The sequence below is a fragment of the Dreissena polymorpha genome, chromosome 5 (assembly GCF_020536995.1).
Source record: "Dreissena polymorpha isolate Duluth1 chromosome 5, UMN_Dpol_1.0, whole genome shotgun sequence".
NCBI lineage: Eukaryota > Metazoa > Mollusca > Bivalvia > Myida > Dreissenidae > Dreissena > Dreissena polymorpha.
Window position 1 is genome coordinate 44,308,930 of NC_068359.1, and position 27,331 is coordinate 44,336,260.

Below are 27,331 nucleotides of genomic sequence, written 5' to 3' on the forward strand. Positions count from 1 at the left end.
TAGTATTTACAAATACAACGATACGCGCGGTCGGCCATCAATTAAGGTAGTAGGTCTAGTACATAGTATCGAAACGAAACGCGTGAGGACAATTATTATAATAATAATTATTTTCATTTATTCTGAAGGATTATATGTACAATTTGGATACCCATTATTTGCTACTAATTATTTTAGCTCTGTGCGTGAGAGTCTTTCGCAGTAGGCTTGGGACCATTTTTCTATGTCTGTCTCTTGTTCTGTTGACAATACAACAAGGTTGTTTAGCGATGAATGGGTACAGTCAATAATCATCTGAATCAGCATATCAAAATCTTGTGTGATGGTTGTAAATTTGTTGTCATCGGATAGAATTGCTTTCAATCGTGTGACTTTTTCTTCTCTGAGTTGGCTAATTGCCGAACATCTCCCCAGTATGTGTTCCCTTGTTTCATCATCTACGCCACGCAATTTGCAAGTTGCAGACACTTCACTCGTGTTGTACTTCATAGCATTACTGTGAAGGATGAATGTACCCGTGAGTAGCCGAGCTTTAATTTCAGCACGTTCTCCTTCATGTTGCCTTGGGCGAGTTGATTTCCACAAGTTGTGTGGGTTGTCCACCACTGGGTGTTGAACCTGTAAGTACTCCATAGTGGATTGAGTGGCCAATTCTTGTCTCCAAGTGTTTTCCCAGTATTCATTCGAAGCCTTTTTGAACTTTTCCATTTATCTTTTGTTTGCACCTCCTCTAAAAGCTCTTCGGGAGTTAGTGAGTTGTATTTTTCCAATATTTTCCTGAAGTTTCATGTGAGCGTTTTACTATCTGGATCTGCCATGAGCAGCTGTCGTCTGAGGATTTTATATTCAACATATTCTGGTAGACATGCAATATTTATAAACAGTGCCAAATAATTCCTTTCTAAGAGGAGTTAAATTGGTTTTCCACCGATGAGTGTGTGTAAAGCTGATGTTGATGTTCGTTCTGGTAGACCGTGTATCTGTTTTAAGACTTTCCTCTGATAACACTCTAACTTTAGGAGGTTTATGTGAGTAAGGTTTTGGACTTGAATCCCATTTAACAATCTTGGAGTTACATAAGTATTCCAAATCTTGTGAGCAACAATATGTGAGAACCCCCGTCTAAAATGCGAACCCGGACCTAATAAGGAATAAACAGTCCTCTGTGCAATTCTTAATTTTTCTTATATGTTGACAGTATGTTTTTTCCATTTCTGTAACTACCAAGATGTTTCACATCTTACACATTGGAGATTTCCCGACCATTCAAAGTTGCTTTTACAGTATCTTTAGATTTGACAGTAAGTATTTCTGATTTATCCGGGTTGATTTTGACTTAGTCACGAGATGTATTGAATTCTACGAGGTCCAACATAGGTTGCAGTTCATGTGGCGAGTTTGCTAGTAGCGCAGTATCGTCTGAACAAGTTGGGGTTGACACGTTAATATTTCCAATGGAGGCTACTAAGCCAATTTCACTAACATACTTCAAAAGATCGTTGTACTAAATTGTGTATAACGTCGTTGACAGTTGTGCTCCTTGTTTTTTGCCTTGTTTCAGTTGAAATTCATTGGATAGCTGACCCTCCCATTTGACTTTAACTGTAGATTGTCGTTATAAGTTTCGAAGAAGTAACCAGAATGGAATCTGTACACCAATGTGGTATAGTTTGTTAAATAGTATATCATGATTTACACGATCAAACACTTCCTGAGCGTCCAGCGTTTCTAAGAATAGAGGCTTGTTTAATTCCCTATGGTGCTCCATAGCCTCGGATATAATGAAGACTGCATTCATGGACGAGCTCTTTTCTGTAAACCCTCTCTGTAATGGATTTTGAAAACTATTAAATATCTTGTCAAATATGTTTTTGAGGATTATTTTTAGTATTTTAGCGAATGTATCCGATATGACGATTCCTCGGTAGTTATCTGTAAAAAATGTGTCGTTTCCATTTTTAAGCATTGGGTTTAGAATACCACATTTTATAGAATTTGGTACATCAAGATTTTTGAAAATGTCGTTCACAATGTCAACGAGTATGGGAGTTAATTCACCTTTGGCGCATCTAAAATGGTCACTGGATATTCCATTCTCATCTGCTGCCTTTTCTATATTCAATGATTCCATTGCTTTCTGTACCTCAGAGTTGTCGGTATTTTCTAAAGTTTCTTGACCATTCTTGATTCGATTCTCAATAATAATGTTCGGTTCGAGTGCTAGTTTTACTTTGTCGTTTTCCTGAAATTCTTTATCTTCCGGGGTTGCTAGTATCTGAAAGTGATCTTTCCAAGCTTCTAATAATTTGTCTGTACCATTCACTTCTTTTCCATTTACTTTTAAGGTTTGGACGTTCTCATTTACAGTTTGCCTCTGTTTCTTAATTAGAGTATAAAACAGTTTGTCATTTGAGTCAGCTGATTCCATTATATCATTAAGATGCTTATGTTTTGTTTAGCATGTGTCTGTCTTTGGTGTTGGCGCAATAACTTCGTTTTCTGTTTTAATTCTAGTTAAGTAGCACTACATGTTCTATTTGAGTTTTTACATTTATTAAAAGAAATCTTTGCTTTTTTCGAAGAATTCCCAGTTGGCGGATTCCATTTTCCCCGCCCTATCATTATCATCTATGTAATTCGTCACGTAAATCGCCTGACAGACAGTTCGGGAAAGCAGCTAGGACTCGCCAATGTGCCAATACAGCATGGGAATTTACTTCCTGAAGTGAGAACTCCGGTGGTACTTCCCGGTTTTCTTTGGCACACATATTTCGCATCCATCGATGGTCCTCATCTGCAACCGAACTATCGGCAGGCAAATATACGGGTTGAGTGTGTCTAATATATTCCAGATGGCAGGGAATGGAAGGTCTTCGTACCAGTTTTTCTGCTAGCCATAACAAGGATTCCATCCGCTTTTTATGCCAAGCCTCATCGTGGAGACGGACTGACCGGAAACGCACTGGAAGATGTTTGGTCATTACATGCTTTTTTCAGAATTAATGGCCACCGGAAAAACTTTGCAAAACCGAAATTTCGCAAACTTAAGTACCCTATTTGTTAAAGATTTGCTACTTTGAGACATAGTATGCGATAAAAGTCTTATCGTTGATTAATAATTGGTTATTTTCACTCAAAAAACGCGTTTTCTTTACTATGAAATTTATAAGCAAAGTTGGGGTTCCCATGGGATTTTTGCATTTTCCCATGGGATTTTTTCTCCCATGGGATTTTTTTTCTCCCATAATTTGCAAATGGGAGAAAAATCCCATGGGATTTTGAACATTTTAAAAAACGTGTTTTATTTGCGTTTGCAAGTATTTTAACGTTATTTAAGGACTGTATATTGGTTTTATGCCAATTATATATATAAATATATAGTAATAAAAAAATCCCATTTTAAAATGGGAGAAAAAAATCCCAAGGGATTTTTTTCTTATTTTGAGAGATTTATTCATAAAACTTTCAGAAACATCATATTTTATGAAATGATGAACAACTACGATATTTTAATGCGTTTAGTCGTGTTAAAAAAAAAAAAATCCCATGGGATTTTTAAATCCCATGGGATTTTTAAATCCCATGGGAATTTTCTTCCATGGGATTTTTTTTCCAATGGGATTTTTCAGTTTCGTAAGCCGAATTAGTTTCCTTAATGCGAAAAACAACAATAAAGGAAAAAATAATTATAATTATGAATAATAAATTGAATAATATAAATAACATGAATATTTTTAAAGTAAGTTAAAATTAAAGGTTTATGCTAGTAGAACTTATCATTTCTTGTTCGAGCAGATGGTTGAGTCCAATTGGTGAGTATGCCAGCTTAGAAACAGTATAAATGCATCGCAGACAGACAACGCTGTCATACTGTTCACACCACTGAGTAACAATCTTTATTGCATTTCATTTTGCAGCAGAAAATGAACTCCGTAGTATAATTGATCTTATATATGCCCTCTGCTTTTGAAAGCGTGCAACACATTAACATAACAATAAGTCCATGCCAAAAACTATGTGCAAATTCCATTCAAAACTATATACACATTATAAAGGTCAGATGACCCGCGTCATGCGAAAATGGGTCTTATGTCATATGCGGCCAAAGTTGGTCCATCCTAGCTTGTCCAACCGCGCAGTCTGGTCAGGTTCTACGCTGACTGATATATAAAGTCAAGCCATGATTCGTGATCTCATATCCAAACTCGGTAGCTCCTGTGCGAAACTTTCACCGGAAACGACGGCACCGAGACGGGCGCTCGAACTTTGCGGATGCGCGTTATATGTTATATATAATAGCGCGATGTGTTTTTTCTTGCCTCAAATTAGTAAGCCCAATCAGCGTTTTATTGTGTTCTTTGCTTCTACTATTAACAAGAACTTCAACCGATACGAACATGAATTTTATTTTAATATGTTTATTTAATGCTCGGAAAACTCATTGTATATTTAGACTACTACTTATAAAACAAAGTCGGGTTTTCAACATCTGTTTTCGGCATATAAATTGTTATTCCAAACCAGATTTTACGCACTTTACTGTACAAAAAACCGTTAGGGCCACCGTGGTTACTCATTAAAATCCAAAGGGCGAGAATGCGAGAACGCGAAAGTACGATGACGACAGTGCGACAATACGATGGCGACAATGCGTTCGTACGATTGCGAAAACGCGCTAGTACGATGACGACAATGCGACAGTGCGACAATACAATGGCGGCAGTGCGATAGTACGGGGGCGACAATGCGATAGTCATATCGTACTGTCGCCGTGGTATCATCTCAATGTCGCCATCGTTCTATCGCATTGTCGCCATCGTATTGTCGCACTGTCGCCATTGCATTTTCGATTTGCCGCCATCATACTATCGCGTTATCGCATTGGCACCATCGTACTATCGCACTGTCGGCTATCGCCATCGTATTGTCGCACTGTCGTCATCGTATTTTCGCACTGTCGTCATCGTATTATCGCACTATCGAACTGTAGTATTGTCGCCATCGTACTATCTCACTGTCGCCATCGTATTGGCGCACTGTCGTCATTGCACTGTCTGATTGTCGTCATCGTATTATCGCGTTCTCGCATTGTCGCCATCGTACTATCGCATTGTCGCCATCGTATTGTCAACCTGTCATCATCGTATTGTCACATTGTCGCCATCGTACTATCGCGTTCTCGCGTTCTCGCCCTCTGGATTTTAATGTGTAACCACGATGGCACTAACGGTATTCCGTAATACTGCTAAAGCACAGTATGATTAGGTCACTCCCAATGCTCAAATCTCTATGTCTATTTTAGTAACAACACATGTCTATGGAAGGATATTTAGGTAAAAATTACATCATTCGTGGTGAATATTTACATTATGACTGATGCTTATTCTAATTTGCTTTATGACAATTCCAACATGCTTGTTGTCTATTCGTTGATACTTGATGATTGCTGCAACATTACATCATTCATGATGAATATTTACATTATGCGTGATGTTTATTCTAACATGCTTCATGACAGTTCCAACATGCTTGTTCTCTATCGGTTATACTTGATGATTGTTTCAACATGCTTGGTGACTATCCAATGTTTGTGTGTTCATTATTCCTGAAACCAGTCATAATCGGTTTTGCCACTAAGCGTCATTAACAACGGCAGTTAGCAACAGGCAGTACGCAGAATGCAAGTTACTAAATTATGACAACAGGTGGCGCGCGTTTATTTTCCGTATGTTGAATAAATTACTTTTCGCTAAAAAAGCGAAAACATCCAAATCAGTTTGACTAGTAAACTGAATAAGCTGAATTAGTTCCCTTTGTTATATAATCTCCATTAAACTAAATACGTTCATTATTGCCATGAAGACCAGTAGGTTTACACAATGAATTGACTGCCGTGAATGTTTTTGATATTGTAAGATGCAATTTGCACTCAAGATATTATACATGTATTTTATTCAGGACATAACGGGGCTGATGTGTTGGAATTGTGGCCCTTCCCTAGTCCAAATAATTACAGTAGACGTAATCTACCGATGTGCATTGCATATCGACCTCATATTTATAAAGTAGCCCAAACCCCCATTGCCACAGACCTGTGCGTGAAACTTTCAGATTTCTCTAGTCTGTTTACCATGCTATAATTACAATTTCTATAAACACATATTTATCATTTTATGACTATATAATGTCTGTGGTATAAAGAGAAACCTGAAAGTTACAAGTACTCGTGTCTAGTACTGTACAACTATTGTACTCCTCGTTGAGAAAACAACTACTTCATCTACATGTATTAAAATATCATAAAACATAATTTTCAATCAAGTTGGAAAAAATCAATAAATAAATGTCATATAAACAGGTTTGTCATGAACGTTGACGTCGCTCTTGGTTACCAGAAAAATTCCCACGCACGGATTTCAACCGTCATTGTTTACAATCAATTAAGTGCATAAGTACTTGAATTTGTTTGTGTTTTTTAAGGTGTATGTCCAGCCACAGGTGGTTAGCGTGTGGCTATAATACTAATTAGTAAAAACATATTTTGGAATGATAAGTAATCATATTATAACGAAAAATCAACTTTTCTTAAAAAAAATAAGTTAAATATATATTCAACAAGGTATCCAACTCGAAATCATCCGAAAACGGGATGCATCGTTTTAAACAGCCATTACTTCATCAATTTTGCAGCGCTTTTCACGATCTTGGTCTTATTCAACGCAGAAATAAATTTCCTTTCTGGAAATGTATATGTCTTGCAATATTTTTACAAATACTGGGTCAACTTTTAAGAAATAACACGATACACAACTCGCGTGACCCAGCTGTGATCGATCAGACAGTATTCATGACTGAAATCTTCACGGGGAAAAGGGCATTTTCCCTGCAAAGTTCACGAACCTCGATACCTTAATTCAATTAAACGTATGAAAAAACATTCTTACCGTGCTTGCCGTTGCATTATGCATCAAAACTAACTGTCCAGCGCATTTTGAAACCTTTGTTTACATACATTTCAACCAACTGACATTTTAAACACAAGAGTGATTTCATTGCTCCAATGCGGAGTTGTGTCTTTACAACTGGAGATTTCATTCATAAATACGGTTTGATCGATCACAACTGGGTCAAGCGAATTATGTATAGCTTTATTTCTTAAAATTTGACCCAGCATGTGTAGAAATATAACAAGATATATACATTTCCTAAAAGGAAATTCATTTCTGCGTTGAATAAGACCGTGTCACGAAAATCGCTGCAAAATTAATTTAGAAATGGCTGCTCAAAACGATGCACCCCGTTTGCGGATGATTTCGAGTTGGATACCTTGTTATATATAAAACGATAGTGAATTTTTTTTATAGAAAATTTGATTTTTCGTTTTAATATGATTGTTTATCATTCAAAAAGATGTTTTCACTAATTATTATCATAGCCACACGCTAACCACCTGTGTGTCCAGCACGTGTGCCGGGAGAACAGGGCTTAATATATTTTTTTGTTAAGCTCTATAATATTTATATCCAATCTGTATGAAAACATGTCGGTGAACATTATTCCGGTGTTAATTTTTGAAAATATTGAGGCATTCGTTAATTATGGATCTAAAACGAAACATTAATCCGCAAAATAAACACCGGGCATATTGCATATTAGATCGGACACATGAAATTATTTCGAAAGAAAGCAATAAGAGTTTCAATTCTACATGAGTAAGTCTCGCTGTGCACGATTACGCTCTTACTGCTCGTATATATTTGACTCTTGGCAAATACCTAGTGTTTTATTTTGCTTAATCTAAATTGTGTCATGCATCTATATGTACTTAAAGCAGCATAACCAACAGCTCTTTCATGTGTGAAAGAGATTGACACGAAATACCTACCCATCTATAATAAAGTTTATATGTGCACTTCAATATTATAGTTTTATAGCATTTTATGTGGTGCAATATAAAAGTACTCTAGTAAATTTGAAATTATGTAATCGATTTCCTCTCAACATACATGCATAGTTCCAGATAACTTTTTCAGCAAAATCTTGGTTTACACTCTATAAAAAATCCAGCCTTAAAGTCTATTATTAATTCTTTTTTTCAGGTAAGTATAATTTTTGGCACATCCGCATTTAGGTTTATAGTCTAAGAAGAGCTCATGACAATTGCCGGGTTACAGCAGACTTTTTGCGATAAAAGGACCAGATAATGGAAAACGTTCGGCTTTTCGATTGTTGTAAAGATGGTCTGTTATTCATAATAACGTTAAAGTGCTGTTGATTTCATAATTGTAATGAGGGCCTAGACGAGTGGGAACTCATTGATAAAGTGTTTACATTATATGCATTGATATTGAGTTTTACGCATGATCACACATTTTGAATTCTTATTTTATTTTTCCAATGTGTAACCGTACACACAGAATTTAAGTCTACTTTTTTACTAAATTTAATTCAATTTTTTACGACTTTAAGCGTCTTATCTGGAGCTCTGCATACATGCATTAGTAGCATATATTGAAATATATCCATAGACTTTCTTTGGTTATTGAAGGTAAATTACTGTACAAAAATTATGGTTAGTCATTAACCAAAATAAAGTTAAGTCTACAAACACGCGGTTAATTTCGGTTCAGTAGCAAATATCTTACAAAGGTGCGCAACTTCTCCTATAACATAAAATTTCCGTTATACGCCGTAAATTTCCGTAGTCCTCCGTAGAATTTCGGTATGACTGTCAATTGACATCATTGTATCATGCATGATAGTATGTTGCTTTGTGCTTGGGTGAAACTCACATCTTGCCATCGCGTTAATTTATTAAACGCAATAATATTTGATTCCATTATGCACTGCGCCTATTGCACAAGTCTCTCTGCACAAACCAACATACACATATGCAGCATGCAATTAACGAACAAGAATGTTGCATCTGTACACATGCATGATACCATTAAGCAGAATGTAAATGTAAGTGTCATCAAGCATGAAAAGGTGTCTACATACTAATTGAAAGTACCATCAAGAATCATGACACAGTCACAAAGAAGGATGTAATATTTTACCTAAATACCCTTCCATACTGTGTGTTTGCTTAATTTCACTGAAGAACGTCTACTGGTAAATCTTACAAAAAAAGTGATAAATAAGACTGAGTAGCAATTTTTTCGGCGTTGCTGTTTAACGTCAAATTTGGCCTTTCAACGAACTTTTTAAAAGCCCATTGAATTTTAATAAAGAAGTTTCCCGCTTGTAGGTCCGAATGAATTAAATCAAATTTTGCAATTGGCAATTTGATAGAAATCCCCATAAAACATTGCACATAGCTTTCTGAACTAAACAGGCCACATTGAACGCATTCACGATATCCAACAGCTCTCTTTGCAAAGACCTATCTAGTGTTTCTTGGCCGTGTAAGATCTATAATTAGAACATCGTCACCTACTAATAGAAGAGCATATTTTGGGGAAACAGATTCAATATGAGTATAAAACGTCCACGATCAATAATGTGTAGTTCGTTAAAGATATCACGGCAGTAGAAACATAGCACTTAAAAGAGACCACAATCTGGTACATTTGGTCAATTGTTGCGTCCGTGGCGGACAATACATTTTTAAAAAGAAAGCGTACAAAAAAGCAAACACAAAGTTCTTCGTAAGCTTGTTTTAATCTTAAAAACACATAATCGACAGTCATTCCAGTCAAATACAATACTAACAATCAGCACTCTAGAGATCAAAATTGCGGATATTAATATTTAATTCAGGGATATCAAGTGTATTAAGTTCGAATTCCGGAAAAAATAGCCGGTAGTCTGGGGCATTAGGTCCCTTACAGGGATAAAAGGTAAATCCCCGCCCGAGCCGTAGCTAATTGAATTATTGTAGTCTTTCTAGTTGCAATTTCTGGTGAGTACAATGCGGAATATTACGGATATTTGCAACATGTCGAAGATTTTCGGAAAGTAGCGAAGAGGTTTTCGTCAGTTAATATTCATGTCCGTGCCGGCCGCTAACTTATCAGAATCAATAAAAAAGAACCAGGAAAAATCGGTACCGATCGCAAATTTCCGGAATTCCGATAAAGCTTCAACATTATTTGTTCTCAATGATCGCGTACTCGAACGAATCTGTCCCTACGCCTCCAACTCCCTTAAAATCTCATCGGACGTTCATTGATCTCAAAATCTATCCTTGACGACTCAAATCATATTTCCTGAATAGTTTGGCCTATTGACGTCCCTGTAATTATAACAATGGTCTTTTGGATAAACAACGCTATGTTGTTGCAATATAATAACAGTTTAAAATAGTTACCGGTTTTCATTTAATAAAATGATTAAGTCATATTCGAGATTTCAGCGATTGCCAATATTTTGCTTTTGTTTCTCATAAGCATATGGTGCTTGGTATCTGCTATTGACTCCTATGTAGATTGCAAATATTACATAACCCTTACAGCGGCCGAGCGCAGATATCTGCACTTGGCCGCTAAAAAGAAAAATCTTTGCGCATTAATTTAATTCAAATCTCATTATCATAATCAAAATCATCATCATCGTCGTCGTCGTCACTACTACCACCACCACCACCATCATCATCATCTTCTTCTTCTTCTTCTTCCTCCTCCGCCTCATCATCATCATTAACAACAACAGCAACACCAACTTAACATCATCATCAAACAACAATAAACATCGGTAGCATACAATGTACTTCATCAACCATACATAATTATATGCGTTAAAACACCATAATAGAACAGCATGAATGAAGCTGTCTATTACTCTTTTATATTTCCTATACCAATAATTTTTTTTCGTTAATTGCAGGACTAGTTGAAATCTTCTATAAAAGCCCTCCCCCCCCCCCCCCCCCCCCTAAATAAAAGAAATAAAAAAAATAATAATAACCCAGCAAACAACAATAAACATTGGTTAGTTAGTATACACTGTGCTTTAGCAACCATGCATAATGAATGTTTATGACTTCGGACCGTTGTGATCAAATTTAAAAAAGCAAGATGGCATGTATGCGGCACACAACAAATAGATAATTATAGTTTTATACCTTAAACGTAGTTCATCAAAATAAAGATAAGTTATTATCTATGTAATACTTAAATTAGTTTTATAACCTATGCATATTTGTCTAAAACTTGTGAAATGTGATTCGTAAGCCGACGACAACATTATCATTCGGACCCTTCTCCCCACCTAACAATCGAGATTAAACACCTGTGGAGATCCCGATCTTATCAATGAATAAACCGGTTCAATGATGTCAAGTCAAATAAAACATACTATTACTTTCCAAATAAATATCTATCAAAACATCTAAATTGATATACCTACTTAACTAAAACTAAACTTAAACGATTAGCAACAAAAATATATAAAGAAGAAGCAGGCAAAGTAGACAAATTAATTGTAACATATGTTTTCTCAGTCTCCCACTGTTGAACAATATAAATAGTATTTATCGCCACTCCAAAAGGGATCTTTATCACACGTTTGGCTCAACTAATATATAATTGTGACAGGACAAACTGTCAACAAATACCTTGTTAATTTTTTATACATAAGTCCATTCAAAAGTTAACTTCCAAGGAAACTGCGGCATGTTAAAACTGTTGATTATAACAAAATGTTGTTTAGTACAAATCAGTACAATAGCGTCTGTAATGTGGCCTATACTAATTCAGTTAAATAAAACTTTAATCGCAGAAAAGTTTAGATTCTTTACACCTTTAAGAAAATATATATAACAGTTCTTTCCTGTTTTAACAAAATGATACATTTAAAAATAAATTATGAAGCATCGCTAGCATTAGTAGAAAGAGAAGTAGAAGGAGAATTATTATAATTAGTAGCAGCAGTAGCAGCAGCAGCAGCAGTAGCAGTAGCAGAATCAGTAGCAGTAGCAGTAGCAGTAGCACTAGCAGTAGCAGTAGCAGTAGAAGTAGAAGTAGCAGTAGAAGTAGCAGTATCAGTAGCAGTAACAGTAGCAACAGCAGCAGAAGCAGCAGCAGCAGCAGCAGTAGCACTATCAGTATCAGTAGCAGCAGCAGCAGCAGCAGTGGCAGTTGCAGTAGCAGTAGCAGTAGCAGTAGCAGTAGCAGTAGCAGTAGCAGTGGCAGTAGCAGTGGCAGTAGCAGTAGCACTATCAGTAGCAGCAGCAGCAGCAGCACTGGCAGTTGCAGTAGCAGCGGCAGTGGCAGCGGCAGCGGCAGTGGCAGCGGCAGTGGCAGCGGCAGTGACAGCGGCAGTGGCAGCGGCAGTGGAAGCGGCAGTGGCAGCGGCAGCGGCAGTGGCAGTGGCAGCGGCAGCGGCAGCAGTAGCAGTAAGAGTAGCCGAAGCAGTAGCAGTAGCGGCTTTTTGCTTTTTTTTTTAGAAGTGTTTGTCGTATAAGAAGAACGCAAGGAAGACAAATTAATTGTACCATGTGTTATCTTAGTCTCCGTTGTAGTAGTATTTGTTGTATCTACACAGCCATTTTTCAGTCACCCGAGAGACATGTTTTTATAAGAGATTTAATTGTAGACCAATACATCGTGTATTAATATCAGTGTACCCACTGGGACACCACATGGGGCGAGGATTAACAGATAAACTAGGCCTTCAATTAATTATGCGCCTAGAGGCAAACAATACTATAACTAACTGATAATTTTAGGATTGGGATGTGTTTGTATCTTATTTGAAATTAGCTTGCTTAATTCAAAAACTAATTATAGCCTCATTATTATCACAAGAACATCATCACATATTCATTGTTCAATATATAATCATATCACCATCACAATATGCCAGAGCGTTAGTATTTATTGTGCATACTAATCCTACAGCAACATTTACAAAACTTATTACAAACCAACCACTCAAGCTTTAATTAAGATTGATTTCAATTTATATTATGACATACATTAAAGATCACTGTCAATTAATTAAAAAATAGCTTGATGCTTCGTACTCAACGATTTAAATAAAAGAAACGTTGCGTACACATGAATTGGGGTTAATAAAAAAAGTCTGCAATTAAAATAATCTAATTTAAATAATACTAGATTTAGTTTCAAATTGTCGCTCAAAAAATGTATCAGTTATATCAGTTACTAGGGAATCGATTTGTTTAATCTCCGCAATCCAATAATAATTATGGTGTTTGTATGACAAATTAATAGCTATTCGTCATTGAATGTATGATACTCATAAAAATATTGAAACAATAACCACAACAACAACAACATGTGTGATTATGTATATATCTTCTTCAGATACTCTGTGTAATACTATCAAAATTATCCTCATAAGATTCATAATAATAAAATAAACACTATTGCAATCTTAGTAAAAACCAACTTAGCCGTTATGCTAATGATTTTATGTTCAGTATGCGTGTACATTTCAATATTATATAACAACAAGTGTTCACAAATACCTATGTTTAATAAATATTTAAAACATGAGAACCAATAAAGGTATTGCATTTTAATAGACTAGTTTTACCGTGTGTGTACATTCATATAAAATCTTTTGAAAATCACACTTGAGATAATGTCTTTAGGTTTTGCTATTTCTAATCGATTTAAACACCATAAAACCACCGTATTTTCTCTTACATTCTAAATTTTCTTACATTTCCTTTTTAAGCCAAAATATTTATGTTTTCATGATTCTAAATTTTCGGACATACGGATTTTCGTACAGTCAGTTAAACAGCGCTATTTTATCAGATTTTGGCCCTGTTTTTGCTTATCGGATGACCCTTCAATCATGCATTTTTACAACCGGATTAAAGTAATAAAACAGAATCATGCCTAAGGGCAATCGACCATTACATTTGCGTACTTGGGTAAATTACCTTGTAAACCTCTAATAAGCAATGGTTCCTTCCAACAGCGTTTGAAATGATATCGTATTAAGAAAGCCAAACGTTTATTGTTTTTACTTTTTATATTTTATTTCAGTTGATTGCAAAGCTGTTAAGTTGTATTTTTAAAGTAAAGAACGAAGGGAACAACACAATAAAATTATGTACATTGATGTATTATTTCTACTTCAATTAAATAATTGACAAACAAACATAACACACTTTTCTCTAAATATTTTTTGTATTTAAATTTTCCAACACGAAAAACAATATCTTTAAGTGACCGGAAACTTATAATTATTACGGCATATAGTAAAAGCAGAGTTGTCTGAACCATAAGTAAAATAAAAAATAAAAAATGACACAGCTTATTTTTCCCTCAAGTGTTAATGATAATATGGATAAACAATTAAAAATACATAAAGTCAATTGTGTTGATTACTCGTTATTGAAATATTGCAATGCCAATTATAAGACATCTGATTAAAAACAAAATGTATGGTGGAATACCTAATCTGGAAATACAAACTAATGATACTATTAATGCAACAACAACAATCACATCTTTTCAAGCGCAATCAGAAAACTGCTACAGCTTTGTATTAACAAACATAAATATGTTTGTGCTTATAGATTTAGATAAACTTCAAATCTTTAAGCGTGCTATGAATTGAATATAATTTATATTTAAAAGTTTTGCTACTCTGTTGATAACTAGCAACAGCAATAAGGAAGATACAATTTTTTATCATCTAATTTTATTTATATTTCATTGTTTATTTGTTTATGATCACAAGGATTGTTTGGATAACAGAGTGTGTCTAGATATACCGGTACCCTTATCAATATTTTTATGAATTGCAATAAAGCGTAGAAATTAAACAGGCCCTAATTCAGACACCATTTTTATCGGAATGCGATTATAGTTTCAATAGCAACTCGTAACGCTTTTTGGATTGAATGTGTAATGAATACTTTTAGCGACAAATTGACTTGGTCAAATACTGCATCTTAAACGGATAAATAAAATTGAAACCATTTATTTTCAATATTATCAACATTATTATTTAGTTATTAATACATTAAGCAGCAAACTCTATTAATCAAAAAGATTTGATATAACATCCGAATTCACTGCAAAAATGAGCTGAGCGATAGGTTTTACGGTTGTTGAAATTGTTCATGATGATAACGATGATGACGATGACGACGATGATGACGATGACGACGACGAGGAGGAGAACAACGACGATAACAATGACGATGATGATGATGATGATGACACTGATGATGATGATCACGACGATGACGACCATAACGATGTTGTTGGTGATAGTGACGATAATGCTGCTGCTGTTGCTGATGACGATGCTGCTGCTGATGATGCGGTGGAGGCGGAGGAGCAGGACGAGGACGAGGGCGACGACGACGACGACGACGACGATGATGATGTTGATGATGATGACGATGATGATGATGATGATGACGATGATGATGATGATGATGATGATGATGATGATGATGATGATGATGATGATGATGATGATGATGATGATGATGATGATGATGATGATGATGAGATGATGATGATGTTGATGATGCTGATAACGATGAAAACGATGATGTTGATGAAAATAACGATACTGTAAGTAGTAAATTAACTTATTAATTGTTATTATAATACACAAGCACATGCTAATGGATCTGTATCCGCAAGGCGGTCAAATGAAAACTCACTTGGTATAAATATGAAAAATTGAATCAAAATATCATAATGCGGAGTGTTAAAATGTGTTCAAATCTAGCGAAATTGTTGCAGTACTTTTCTACCGAAACCAATGCTTAGCCCAGTTATTTTAAAAATAATTTAAAAATACCACGATACACGTCAATTGGCTAACAAATACACTTGTAAGTTTTACCTCACTCAAAAACAGTATTTATTGAAGACAGAGCGTCAACAATGTCCGAGTTTCATCAACGTAGCTTAAGTACCTAAAGTACTTTTCCGTTTGATTTATCGCAGGATCCTGGGTCCGCACCCACAGTCTTTTAAAGTGTCTGCATTAAAAAATATAATAATTGTTGTTTGTAATAATCTTTGACAGCTCATAAAAACATGTAAATCCTCAATTCGTAGAGTTTCAGTATGATTTCATTTATATAAAAAATAAAGACGGTTAACATATTTTATACACACATATATTAGTAGCTATACGCCGTATAACATAGGACATAATGTATATTATAAATCAAAGCGCTGAAGGCACCGAAGTTGTTCGCTGTTGTCGTCCTTGATTAGCTTGTTCGCATTGCATATGCTTATCATTGTGTACAGGCTAATCTTATTTGACGTGCATTAAGCCCCGTTTTCCATGAAAGCAGCCAATATGTGCATATTTTAATGATAAACACTAGACTGGCCAATGGCGTTTACAAGCTGGTATATACATTCACTGCTAGGGAGAATTATTTGTCGTCTGCTGCAGACAGGCAGTGGTAATCGTTCCTAGCAGAGTAAGTTGTGGTTCTTGCCGTACTTAAGTCTTCTAAGCACCTACTGATATGCATTTATTACCCATTCTCTTGAAACGCCGACTAATAAAGTGCGATAAACCGCCTTTAAGCGCTTGGCACATTAACAAATAAGAACATTCCACACCTAACCGAGAACCGACGTCTTAAATCGCGAAACTATTACCAGAAATTGAATACCGCCAAAAACAACAATGAGCTCACTTCGATTAAAAATAAGCACACTATATTCATTGTGTCCTAAGCAATCTAACATATAACCGAAAATACCAGCGAATACAGTATTATATATATCATCGGTTTTATATATCGCCTCAGACATGCGAGAGCGCCACGATGAGTGAAGAGTGTGTGTATCAGAGTTTGTTTACAGGTCCTAATGGCCTCTTCACGAGATTTGTGTAGCCCGACCTGAATGATGAATGAAATGGATGTAGTAACAATTATATGAACACGATATATCCGTACCAATATCCATGTGAGCACATACTAATAATAATTAATTTTTTAATCGCCATTAGCTTGAAAATAAACGTAAATAGATACAACAAAGACCAATTCGGAGACTGTAACATTTAAAATTACCTCCCCTGCAATAGAAAATATAAATGGAGACTCGCATTCTATGGAATATCAAAATCTCAATATATCTTTCTCCGATTTTTTTTTCTGGTAAAAATCATCTTAAATTTAGCTGTATATTCGTATGTAATTAATTAAACAACAACAACAACAACAACAACCTTTATTAGCATATAAGCATAATACAATGCTTTTTTGCCACAAAACAGAAAGTTACGCAGTGTGTGTGTTAAACAAACATTGATTCAATATTCAATAAGAGAAGTTTACAAAAAACAGTAGTACGTACAGCAGTAATCAATATAATTATATCATCAACTGTAATACGAGGAAAATGTAGAATTATTTTAATTATACAAACATATTCAATGAAAAAAATAAAATAAAAAATAACATGGCTATGTCTTGAAGAAGTTAACAATTATAACTGATTGTCTATATTATTACGCATTTCATTAGCATTGAAAATATATTTAGCAAGGCTTATTATGTCTCTTTTATTTGCTGACTGCATTAGAAAGTCAAATTTATTGAACGTTGGCCACCTTTGAAAATATGATTTTAAATGTTTCTTTCTAATTTCTCTATATAAAGGACAAACAAGTAGAAAGTGATACTCGTTTTCTATAGCGTGTCCGTTGCAAAACTTACATTTTCTATTATCTCGTAGTATGTTATTATAACGACCTCTTTCGATTTCTAATCTATGTGACGATAATCGAAATCGTGTAAGTGATGTTTTGTATTTCTTATTTGTTATAAAGTCAAGATATGGTTCTAACTCAAAAGTGTTTTTAAATCTACAATAGCTCATGAGTCTAGGGGAATTATTTATTTCACTATACCAGCTTTGTTTGTAATTATCTAATAAACGTTGTTTAATTGTATTGTAGATGAATGTTTGATCGGTTTGATTTATGATAGTTGTTTGATCCGCCCATATATTGCTTAACCCAAGCTCGTCAAGAGTGTTTCTTATGTGTGACGCCCAATATCGATGGTTGTATGTGATATTTTGTTGTGCATCGTTAAATATCACAGAGTATATTGTTTTTGTGATACTGTTATCACTTGATTTAAGTATTTTTAACCAATAGCGGAATATTTGTAATTTGCGTATTATGTATAGCGGGTATCGTCCTAATTCTCCGTACATACCAGCTAGATTTGTAGATTTGTTTACTTTTAAGATTTTTCGAAGTAGTTTTGTATGTATTATTTCGATTTCTTTACCTTTCGTAAATCCCCATACTTCTGCTGAATAGTGTAGGGCTGGGTGACTAGTTTATCAAATAGGTTTAATTTTTCGCGTGTTGAGAATTCGTATTGATTAATAATAGTGAAAAGTTTATGTAGTGATCTATTTCCACGTTCTGCTAGTGTTTGGGCTGTTTTATACCAGTTACCATTCTTAAATAGTGTTATACCTAAGTACTTGAAAGATGTCACTATTTCTAATAATTCCCCGTAGAGGTAAAAGTTATAATTTGTATGGCGATTACTTTTTTCAAAGATCAAGACCTTTGTTTTACGTGTATTAATTTTAAGTTGAGATACTATGCAGTAATTTTCAATGTCATTCAACATTGATTGTAATGATGTTGGTGATGTCGAAAATAGAACTTGATCATCTGCGTATGATAACAAGAAAAACTTAATGTCGTTAATCGTTATAATTCCTTCTGTGTTTGAGTTTATGTTCTCTACCATATCATTGACGAACATTAAAAAAAGTATGCTTGAACACGGGTCTCCTTGTTTTACTCCTGTATTAGATATTATATGATCGGATATTTGTGATTTCATTTTAACGGCTGCCTTAACAGAAGTATACATAGCTCGAAACGCGGATACAAATTTGGTACTAATTTTTTGCGATATCAGTTTTTGCCATAATAGTGCACGGTTTATGCTATTAAACAAGAGTTATGAAAAGGCATCGCAAAAATATCGCGTTTTACTTGAATAAGTTACCTTAAGCCTATCGGAATATCAAAAATACGTATATAATCAAAACGCGTTCCTTGCATAAGTGATAATAAAGCGCGTGCCCGTGCCACTCGTCCTCCAAATACTTACTAAATATAGTACAACGTATGTACAATCATTGCGACTAACTCAAACCTCAGTAAATAAGTAACCAGGATAAATATACGTTTAGGTAATTAAGGTATAAAACATACATATAAAAATTTACATGTTCCCTGTCTGCCGAACCCGATCCATGGACTATAGCCACAAGAGGTTCCTATGTACCTATGTAGCCGGATTGCGCCCTCGGAGCGCCCAACACCGACACAGATCACGCTACTCTCCGGTCAAACACAATACTACATAGGACTGCTGCCTTTGTCACCATATTATCAGAATCATTAACGTGCAAAATGGAAACTTTCAACTGTCCTTTCACTTCATACATAAGCCTAATTATGATCGTTTATCGGAGTAACGGTGATTTCGATATCCGAGCCTTAAGGTAGCGCACCTCTAATGATTTCCCGCGATTTATTTTACGATCATTGCCGATCTTCAATGATCGCTTATTTCCGAGAGATGCATTTTATTTTTTTAAACTTCGAATTTTGATATATGTTTAACTTATTCATTTAGAATACATTATTTTCACTATAAATATTGACTTTGATCCAATTAGCATCTGAAAAATACGACTTCGCGATTTCTTCAAAGATCGAGCGAGCCTTTTTACCTGTTTACTTATATATATCTAATTTAAGGTAACACAGATGTGATGTTGTCGTGGCCGAGTGGGTAAGGCGATGGATTAGAAATCTTTTGGGATTTTCCCGCGCAGGTTCGATTCCTGCCGACATCGCATACTTTTTGCGACGCGTTTTATTTCTTTTCTAACGTAATTTGATTTAATATAGCACATAAGCTATGTTTATTGTTAAATATGTTGAAAATTGTATGCACATCCTTCAATTTTAAAATTAAAACAACGTTATGGCTAAATTGATTAATTTACTGCTGAAAATACGAATGATGCATGTTGCATTTTTATTTTTATTTCAAAAAGAAAACGGTAAATCTGTCTATTTTTTTGGTATTTTTGCTGTATATAGTGTTTCTATAAAAACTAAGTTTAAAATATAACTTAAATGATACTATTTTGAATTTTATGACACTTTGTTTTTAACCGAACCAATTTTTACTTGGCTGAAATCACTTACATTTCATGGCGCTATTCCATAGATTAACATTTGCAAAAAATAAATGTCTGTAAAATAATACTTATTTCATCTTGTGTAAACTTTAAACACCTTTACTGCATCTGTACACACCAACTGCATGCCCATATTTGGAAATTTGAATGAATTATGGAACATTTATATACCCCAGGGGTGAAAATAAACTGGACAAAAGCCGAGCGTGAGGGTGGTTTTGAAAAAATCGGTTCATTTTTTTTAAGCATGGAAAGCCTACCTACAAATTTGCATGTAGTTTAGTGAAATGATGCTGATTAGAAAAATAATTAATTTAATTATATTTGGATATGTGCCAATTAGAGGTGCGCAAGCTTAAAAAGGTAGAATCACCGAAATTCCCATTCTTACACGTTGTAGCATGGATCGGGTACTGAACACGATACACGTGTGTATTAGCACCCTACTGTAGTCCCGGCGGGGTGCTCGTTATCAACTGCATCAATACACCGGACAGCAACCAGGGGAATATCATATGAAAAAAGAACTATCATGCATGTTTGATGTGTTAAAGTGTGTCACAAAATTTCCCTAACTGCCGATGTCGGCTATAATTTCGGTATAAACATGCAAAGAAATTAACATATATATAATGTTATTGCCGGTATGTTATTGGACATTTTGTATGTCAAATGTTCATTATTTGTATTAAAATTAAGACGATGCTTATTTGCCAGAAAGCGTTTATTTCAAATTCAAAACAAGCAATAATCATACATAATACCAAAATATAAAACTAACAAAATGCCAACACTCTCGCTTAACGCAACGTTCAGAAGCACGCGCACTTAACAAAATTATTGCAACTAATGCAAGCTGTAATTAATATGTGACTACTTGCTATACAGCCAGTATCATGCGAAAATTGATCTTTAATTGTGGTTCCCTCTTTGAATTTATGTTGCCTGTCGACTTTTAGAATAATGTGTCAGTAAGAAATGTATTGCTCGCTCTACAACCAGCATCATGCGAAAATGGATCTTATTTAATTGTACATCCCTCTTTGAACTTAAGTTGTCAGTCGACTTTTAGAATAATGTGTCAGTAATAAATGTTTTTCTTCAGTTTCACATGTTTTTTTAAAGAAAATTTAGTGAAAGATGCAAATGTGTCTCATTAATTTTTTTCCGTGTCTTCAATGTATCTTATTTATATGTGACTGCGTGCTTATTTTTTTTTTCAAGAAATGAAAGATGCAAATGTGTCTTATTTTAATTTTATCCATGTCTTAAATGTGGCTTATTTATATAAGATAAAATGATATACTGCCAGTGTCATGCAAAAAGGATCTTATTTCTTATTATCCACATTCACGCTTTGTTCTTTATTAGCACCGTCTTTAATTAGGCTATCTCTATTTAAAGTACAGATTACTGTGAACTTAATACTTGCGCAACGGTGATGTTGATCCATTATCGTTGTTAATTTAAAATGTAGACAACAAGTTAGCAATTAATGAAATCAGTTATTTTGGAAGTAAATCTATTTTCTTCTGTACAGTAGCCAGGTGGATGTGTATTGAGCGGCTAAGATAGGGATCACCACAACAGGTTTCTAATACACAGTATAGACTTCCCCTATTATTGTATTTGTTATTTACCTGATTGGAATAAATAAAGTGTTAAAGATCATTTCATGTGAAAAGCAGGATTTCTGACATAATTTCAATCGTTTTGCTTTTATACACAATTTCATGGAACAATGAATATATTGGCGCGATGGAACACAATTTATAAATCAAGCTGACAGTACAGTATCAGTTTTTAATTATGTGTAATTTAATTCGCATCTTTCCCTTAACTCGTTCAATGACACGTGAACTTATATCAATTATAAAACATCACGTGCATCATTAAATATTTTTTTTAATTATGAAAACATATTATATGTTCTACATGGTTTTGTTTAGTTTTTTTTACTCAACCAGAGAGACATAATAAAACATTGTTATATATAAAGCGCTTTACTTTTCTACATTACATAAAGATATATCGATTTTTTTGTTAAGTGTACGTGCTTGACATATTTATAAAAAGGCAGTGTTTATTTTTGTAATAAAATCCAAAATTGACATTTAATTTGATGAAATCCACATTGTTTAGCGGCCAAGCGCAGTATTCCGCTCTCGGCGGCCGATGGTGTATTGCAATATATACAATTAAAAGCTGGGTTTCTGACATAATTTCAATCGTTTTGTTGACGCGGAAGTGCTTTTTGGTGGCCAAAATACTATTGTTCCCATTATTTAAACCTAAATCAGTATTTTTTTTACACTTGAAGGTTTGTACAGCGGGGATTTCGGTACCGGCGCGGGTTTATGTGCTTGTTAAGAATTACCGAAATCCCCGCTAAGAGGCAACATATGCTGATTTATGCTTTGATTAAACATTGATAACTAAATTGCAAAAGTGTAAAGCATATTGTAAATAAGGTAGTACGATATCATTTGTTTCATCAGATTTGTTTGGAAATACTTTCTGAAGACTTATTATTACTATGTCATGTTATATTTACATATACTTTTGTGTAACCAATGTTTTAAATGTACATTTTACCTTTTTTACATTCGTTTACACATTTTTCACATTAATAAACTATTTAATAATGGAAAAAATATTCTGATAAGAGTGTTTAAATGATTAACACTAATATGATTGTGTACAAATCAACATTAATGCAAAGCCAAAACCCAAACATAATGACATATAGACCCTTTAAGGCGTAATATGGGGGATTGGCGTAAACATGGGTGATTTCGGCTCTGGGCGTACGAATGTAGCAGTACCGAAATCCCCGCTAATTATTTTCCAAAAGAAGTAACCGAATGGGAGATAATACATGTCACTGGTTGCTAATGAAAAAAAACACTATAATAATTTTGTTGACACTTGAAGGTTTGTACAGCAGGATTTCGGTACCGGCGCGCGTTTAAGTTCTAGTGTAGAATTACCGAAATCCCCACTGAGAGGCAACTTAATGCTGTCAAGAGTGCTTAATAATTAAAATTAATATCATTTTTTTGCACCTTAACATTCATGTGAAGTCAAAAACCATTCATACCGATGACCTATTGACCCTTTAAGGCGTAAATATGGGGATTTCGGTACTAGGCGGGCGAATGTAGAATTACCGAAATCCCCCTTTCATCATCGCACATTAGTGTAGCATAAATTTTAACACAATATATGTAGGGAAACTCATATGATTCGCGTAATGTGAAAATGATTATTATGCTATAATTCGACCACGAAACTTGACGTGACTTAATACCGGACATTATGGAATGGAGCTACGCTGGCCGTATATGACATAAGACCCATTTTCGCATATTATCTTATCAATGCTTATATGAATTTGATTGCTATAATATAATGCGTATTCGACACGGAATTATTGTCAAGGTTTTCATTTTGTCAATATTTATCATAGCAGGGGACATTGCTGACATCAATATGGATACTGTTTTCATTTTCTGTCGAGAAATGATATGACTTATTATCAAGATTATTTTATAGTACGGTAGCGTTCTCTACACAAGTGAGATTTATTTGTACTTGTAAATTGCTCTTATACTCACCATTCGGCTCGAATAAAAATGTTAGTCGCTTAAAAGTACAAATTCATCATATTGAGCACGATTATTATTATAATTATTATTATAATTATTATTATTATTATTATTATTATTATTATTATTATTATTATTATTATTATTATTATATAGCATTTAGAAACTTAAACCTTAAAAAAATCCCATTGGAAAAAAAATCCCATGGGAAAAAAAATCCCATGGGAACAAAAATCCCATGGTTTTTTTTTTAAACACGATTTAACGCGTTGAAATCGCGAGAATTGCTCATCATTTGTTAAAAGGTAGTGTTTCTGAAGGTTACATGAATAAATCTCTAAAAATCAGAAAAAAATCCCATTTTTTTTCCCATAAAAAAATGGGATTTTTTTTCCATCAAAGAAAATTGAACGAAAATAAGCACAAATGCTTTAACAATGCTTAAAATCGATAACTAAGCACAAACGAACGTGTTTTATGTTTTTGAAAATCCCATGGGATTTTTTCTCCCATAAAAAAAGCTGGAGAAAAATCCCATGGGAGAAACCAAAATTCCCATGGGATAATGAAAATCCCATGGGAAAAACAAAAATCCCATGGAAACCACAACTTTGCAAATAAAGTTCATAGTGAAGAAAACGCATTTTTCAAGCAAAAATAACCAATTATTAATCACAAGTTAGACTTTTATCTTATACTTTATCACAAATAAGCAAACTTTCAAGAAAAAGGGTACTTCAGTTTGCGAAATATCGGTTTCGCAAAGTTTTTCCGGTGACCGTTAATTTTGGACCTCATCTTGCAGGCATCTATCGGACAGTGGGACAAAAAGGGAGTCTTATTTGTTTTATGTTTGAAGCAAGGATTTTCAGGACGCGATTGGTTCCGTTCAAGCTTCACTATGGGTATACCCTTCAAGTTCACTCGTCTCACAAGAGATCTGGAACGATTCGAAGACCGAGTAAATACTTGGGTCCAAATTTCCCGATCTTGTGCTCCTTGACAAACGTATGCTTGATCCGATTCATCGTTCCCATCGCTGATTACGATGACCTCCTGGTATTGTACTTGAGGAGACACTTCATCGCAATCCATGCCCTCTGTCTCCTTTCTTGATCAGACTTCCCGTTGCACTTCCTCCTGAGATGGAATGGAACATGCTGGCTCATTTTCCAATAGTCTATTAGGACTCTGGAAATCTGAGTTCACCGGACCGCAGACTTCCTGTTGCACTTCCTCCTGTGATGGAATGGAACATGCTCGCTCATTTTCCTGAATACCTGAATACATTGGACTGCTTCCTCCAGGTTCCTGTTTTACAACCAACGGAAGAAAATTCCCCTCGTCAAACACTATCGGTATGTCCTCCGGTCGACACTTTTTTGTTGCCGGAACGATTTGTACCCTTGACCGGCCTGGAAGCGACGAACCAAGTGTGGACACCTTCCAGCTCCGTTTCGGGGAATCTACATCAGACATCCTAACATTTCAAAAGTATATCAACATGTACTTAACATACACCATGAAAAGTAAGTATCTTGCTAATGGCTACACGAGGGACATTTAAATGTTTTAATATTCTGTGCTTCTTCCTCAATTACTCCTACGCATCTTCCATGGAACCATTCGTCACACCAGTCGCACCCAATAATAAATCCTCCATCATCCGGCTGTCTACATAAACAATATAACATACCATAAACAATATAACATACTAGCGTCATTAGTAGTAGACTACTGTCCATTCAGCAATATTTGCCGAAGAAATGTTAACCAAACAGGAAGATTACTGTCCAAACATGGTTTCATTCTGTCATGATTTGTTGTCATTTCTATTTTTCTACCTCTTACTTTAAACAAGTAGGCAAAAATGCATTTAATCACCAAGAAAGGACCCTCCCATTGTTTTTGCAATTTTACTTTGCCCTTTCTTAGATGAGTTATTGAGTACGTAAATTGCATCTCCTACATGTACCGCATAAGATTTTTTATGCAATTTAAGATCATAATCTCTCTTTCTCACTTCAAGCTTTTGTTTCAGCTGTGACCTAGCTAAAACATGAGTTTCCTGCATAGCTCCCTCCAGTTGCTTGACATAGTCATGACTGGAATTGAATGCTAATTTGGATGACGGAAATACCAATTCTGCTGGCGTGTACACTTTCCTACCCAGCATCATCATGTTAGGAGTATAACCAGTGCTTCTACAAACAGTTGACCTTAAGGCTCCTGCTAATTGTGGAAGCCAAATATCCCATGAAGTTTGTATATTCCCCACGTAACACCGTACAGCATCCATTAAAGTCCTTTTATACCTTTCTACTTGACCATTGGCCGAAGGACGGTTTGCAGTTATTTTTGTTTTATGTATGTGCAATAAGTTACATAATTCGTTAAACAATGAACTCTCAAAATTGGTGCCTCTGTCTGTCAAAATTTTAAAGGGAATACAAAATCTGCTGAAAAATTCATTGACAACAGCCCTTGCGGTTTCATCTGCCGTTTCTGATGGAAGAGGGATACACTCTACCCATTTTGTGAACTGATCTACAATCATCAAGCAGTACTCATTTTGCCTTTCAGTTTTGGTTCATGGGCCTAAAAAAGTCTAAATGAATTCTCTCCATAGGTACTCCTGAATGATAGGTAGTCATTTCACATTTAGCATGTATATTGATCTTTTTACATTGACTACAAATAGGACAACTTGCCACATATTTTTGTACATCCTTTTACATCCGGTGCCAAAACATATATAACTTTGATTTTACTTAATGTGCGATCCTCACCCTGATGACCAGCTAATGGCACATTATGACTTAACTGTAAAACATCTTCACGACAATTCCTTGGCACAACTAATTGAATTAGGTTTGTTTTGGGGTCTGTTCTCCATATAATGCCTTTGTCTATTGAAAAGCAATCTCGGTTTATCCAATAGAACTTTGCCGTTGAACTTGCAAGAAACAAATCCAGTGAAATTGTACTGATTGAAGATATTTTAACTGGGTATGCACTCTCAGATGTCATATTACTTACTGGAATAACATCGTCTATTTCCACTGAAAATTGTCCCAATTATTCTCAGCCTTAAGACAGTAATTACATCCCCCACAAGGTAAATTCTTAGCCTGAACTCCCAATTGATAAAAATCACAGGGAATTTCAGATTTAATACGAGATAATGCATCAGCATTGCCATTTTTTTTTCCAGCGCGATGGATAATATACATTTCATACTGGCTTCATTCTTCTAACGAGCGAGCAATTTGCCCCTGAGGTTCCTTAAATCTAAGTAGCCACGTTAGACTATTATTATGATCGGTTCTAAGCGTGAATTTCCGTCCCAGTAAATATGTTCTTTATAACCGAGTAAATCTTACAATAGCTAAAGGTTATTTACGCGTTGTACAATACTTCCTCTGTTCTTTAGTAAGAGCAAAGGAACCATATGATATAACACGATTAATCCCTTCTTGAATTTGTGACAACACCGCTCCAATTGCTTGGTCGGACGCGTCGGTATCTAAAATAAATGGATCCACTGAGTTTGGC

At 34.9% G+C, this 27,331-nt stretch overlaps 1 non-coding gene across 1 annotated transcript; it reads left to right on the forward strand.

The window, feature by feature from the left end:
- The first annotated feature begins 19,735 nt into the window (after positions 1-19,735).
- Trnas-aga (transfer RNA serine (anticodon AGA)) lies at positions 19,736-19,817 on the forward strand. Its single transcript has one exon. It is a non-coding gene; the product is annotated as a tRNA-Ser (tRNA).
- The last annotated feature ends 7,514 nt before the right edge of the window (positions 19,818-27,331 follow it).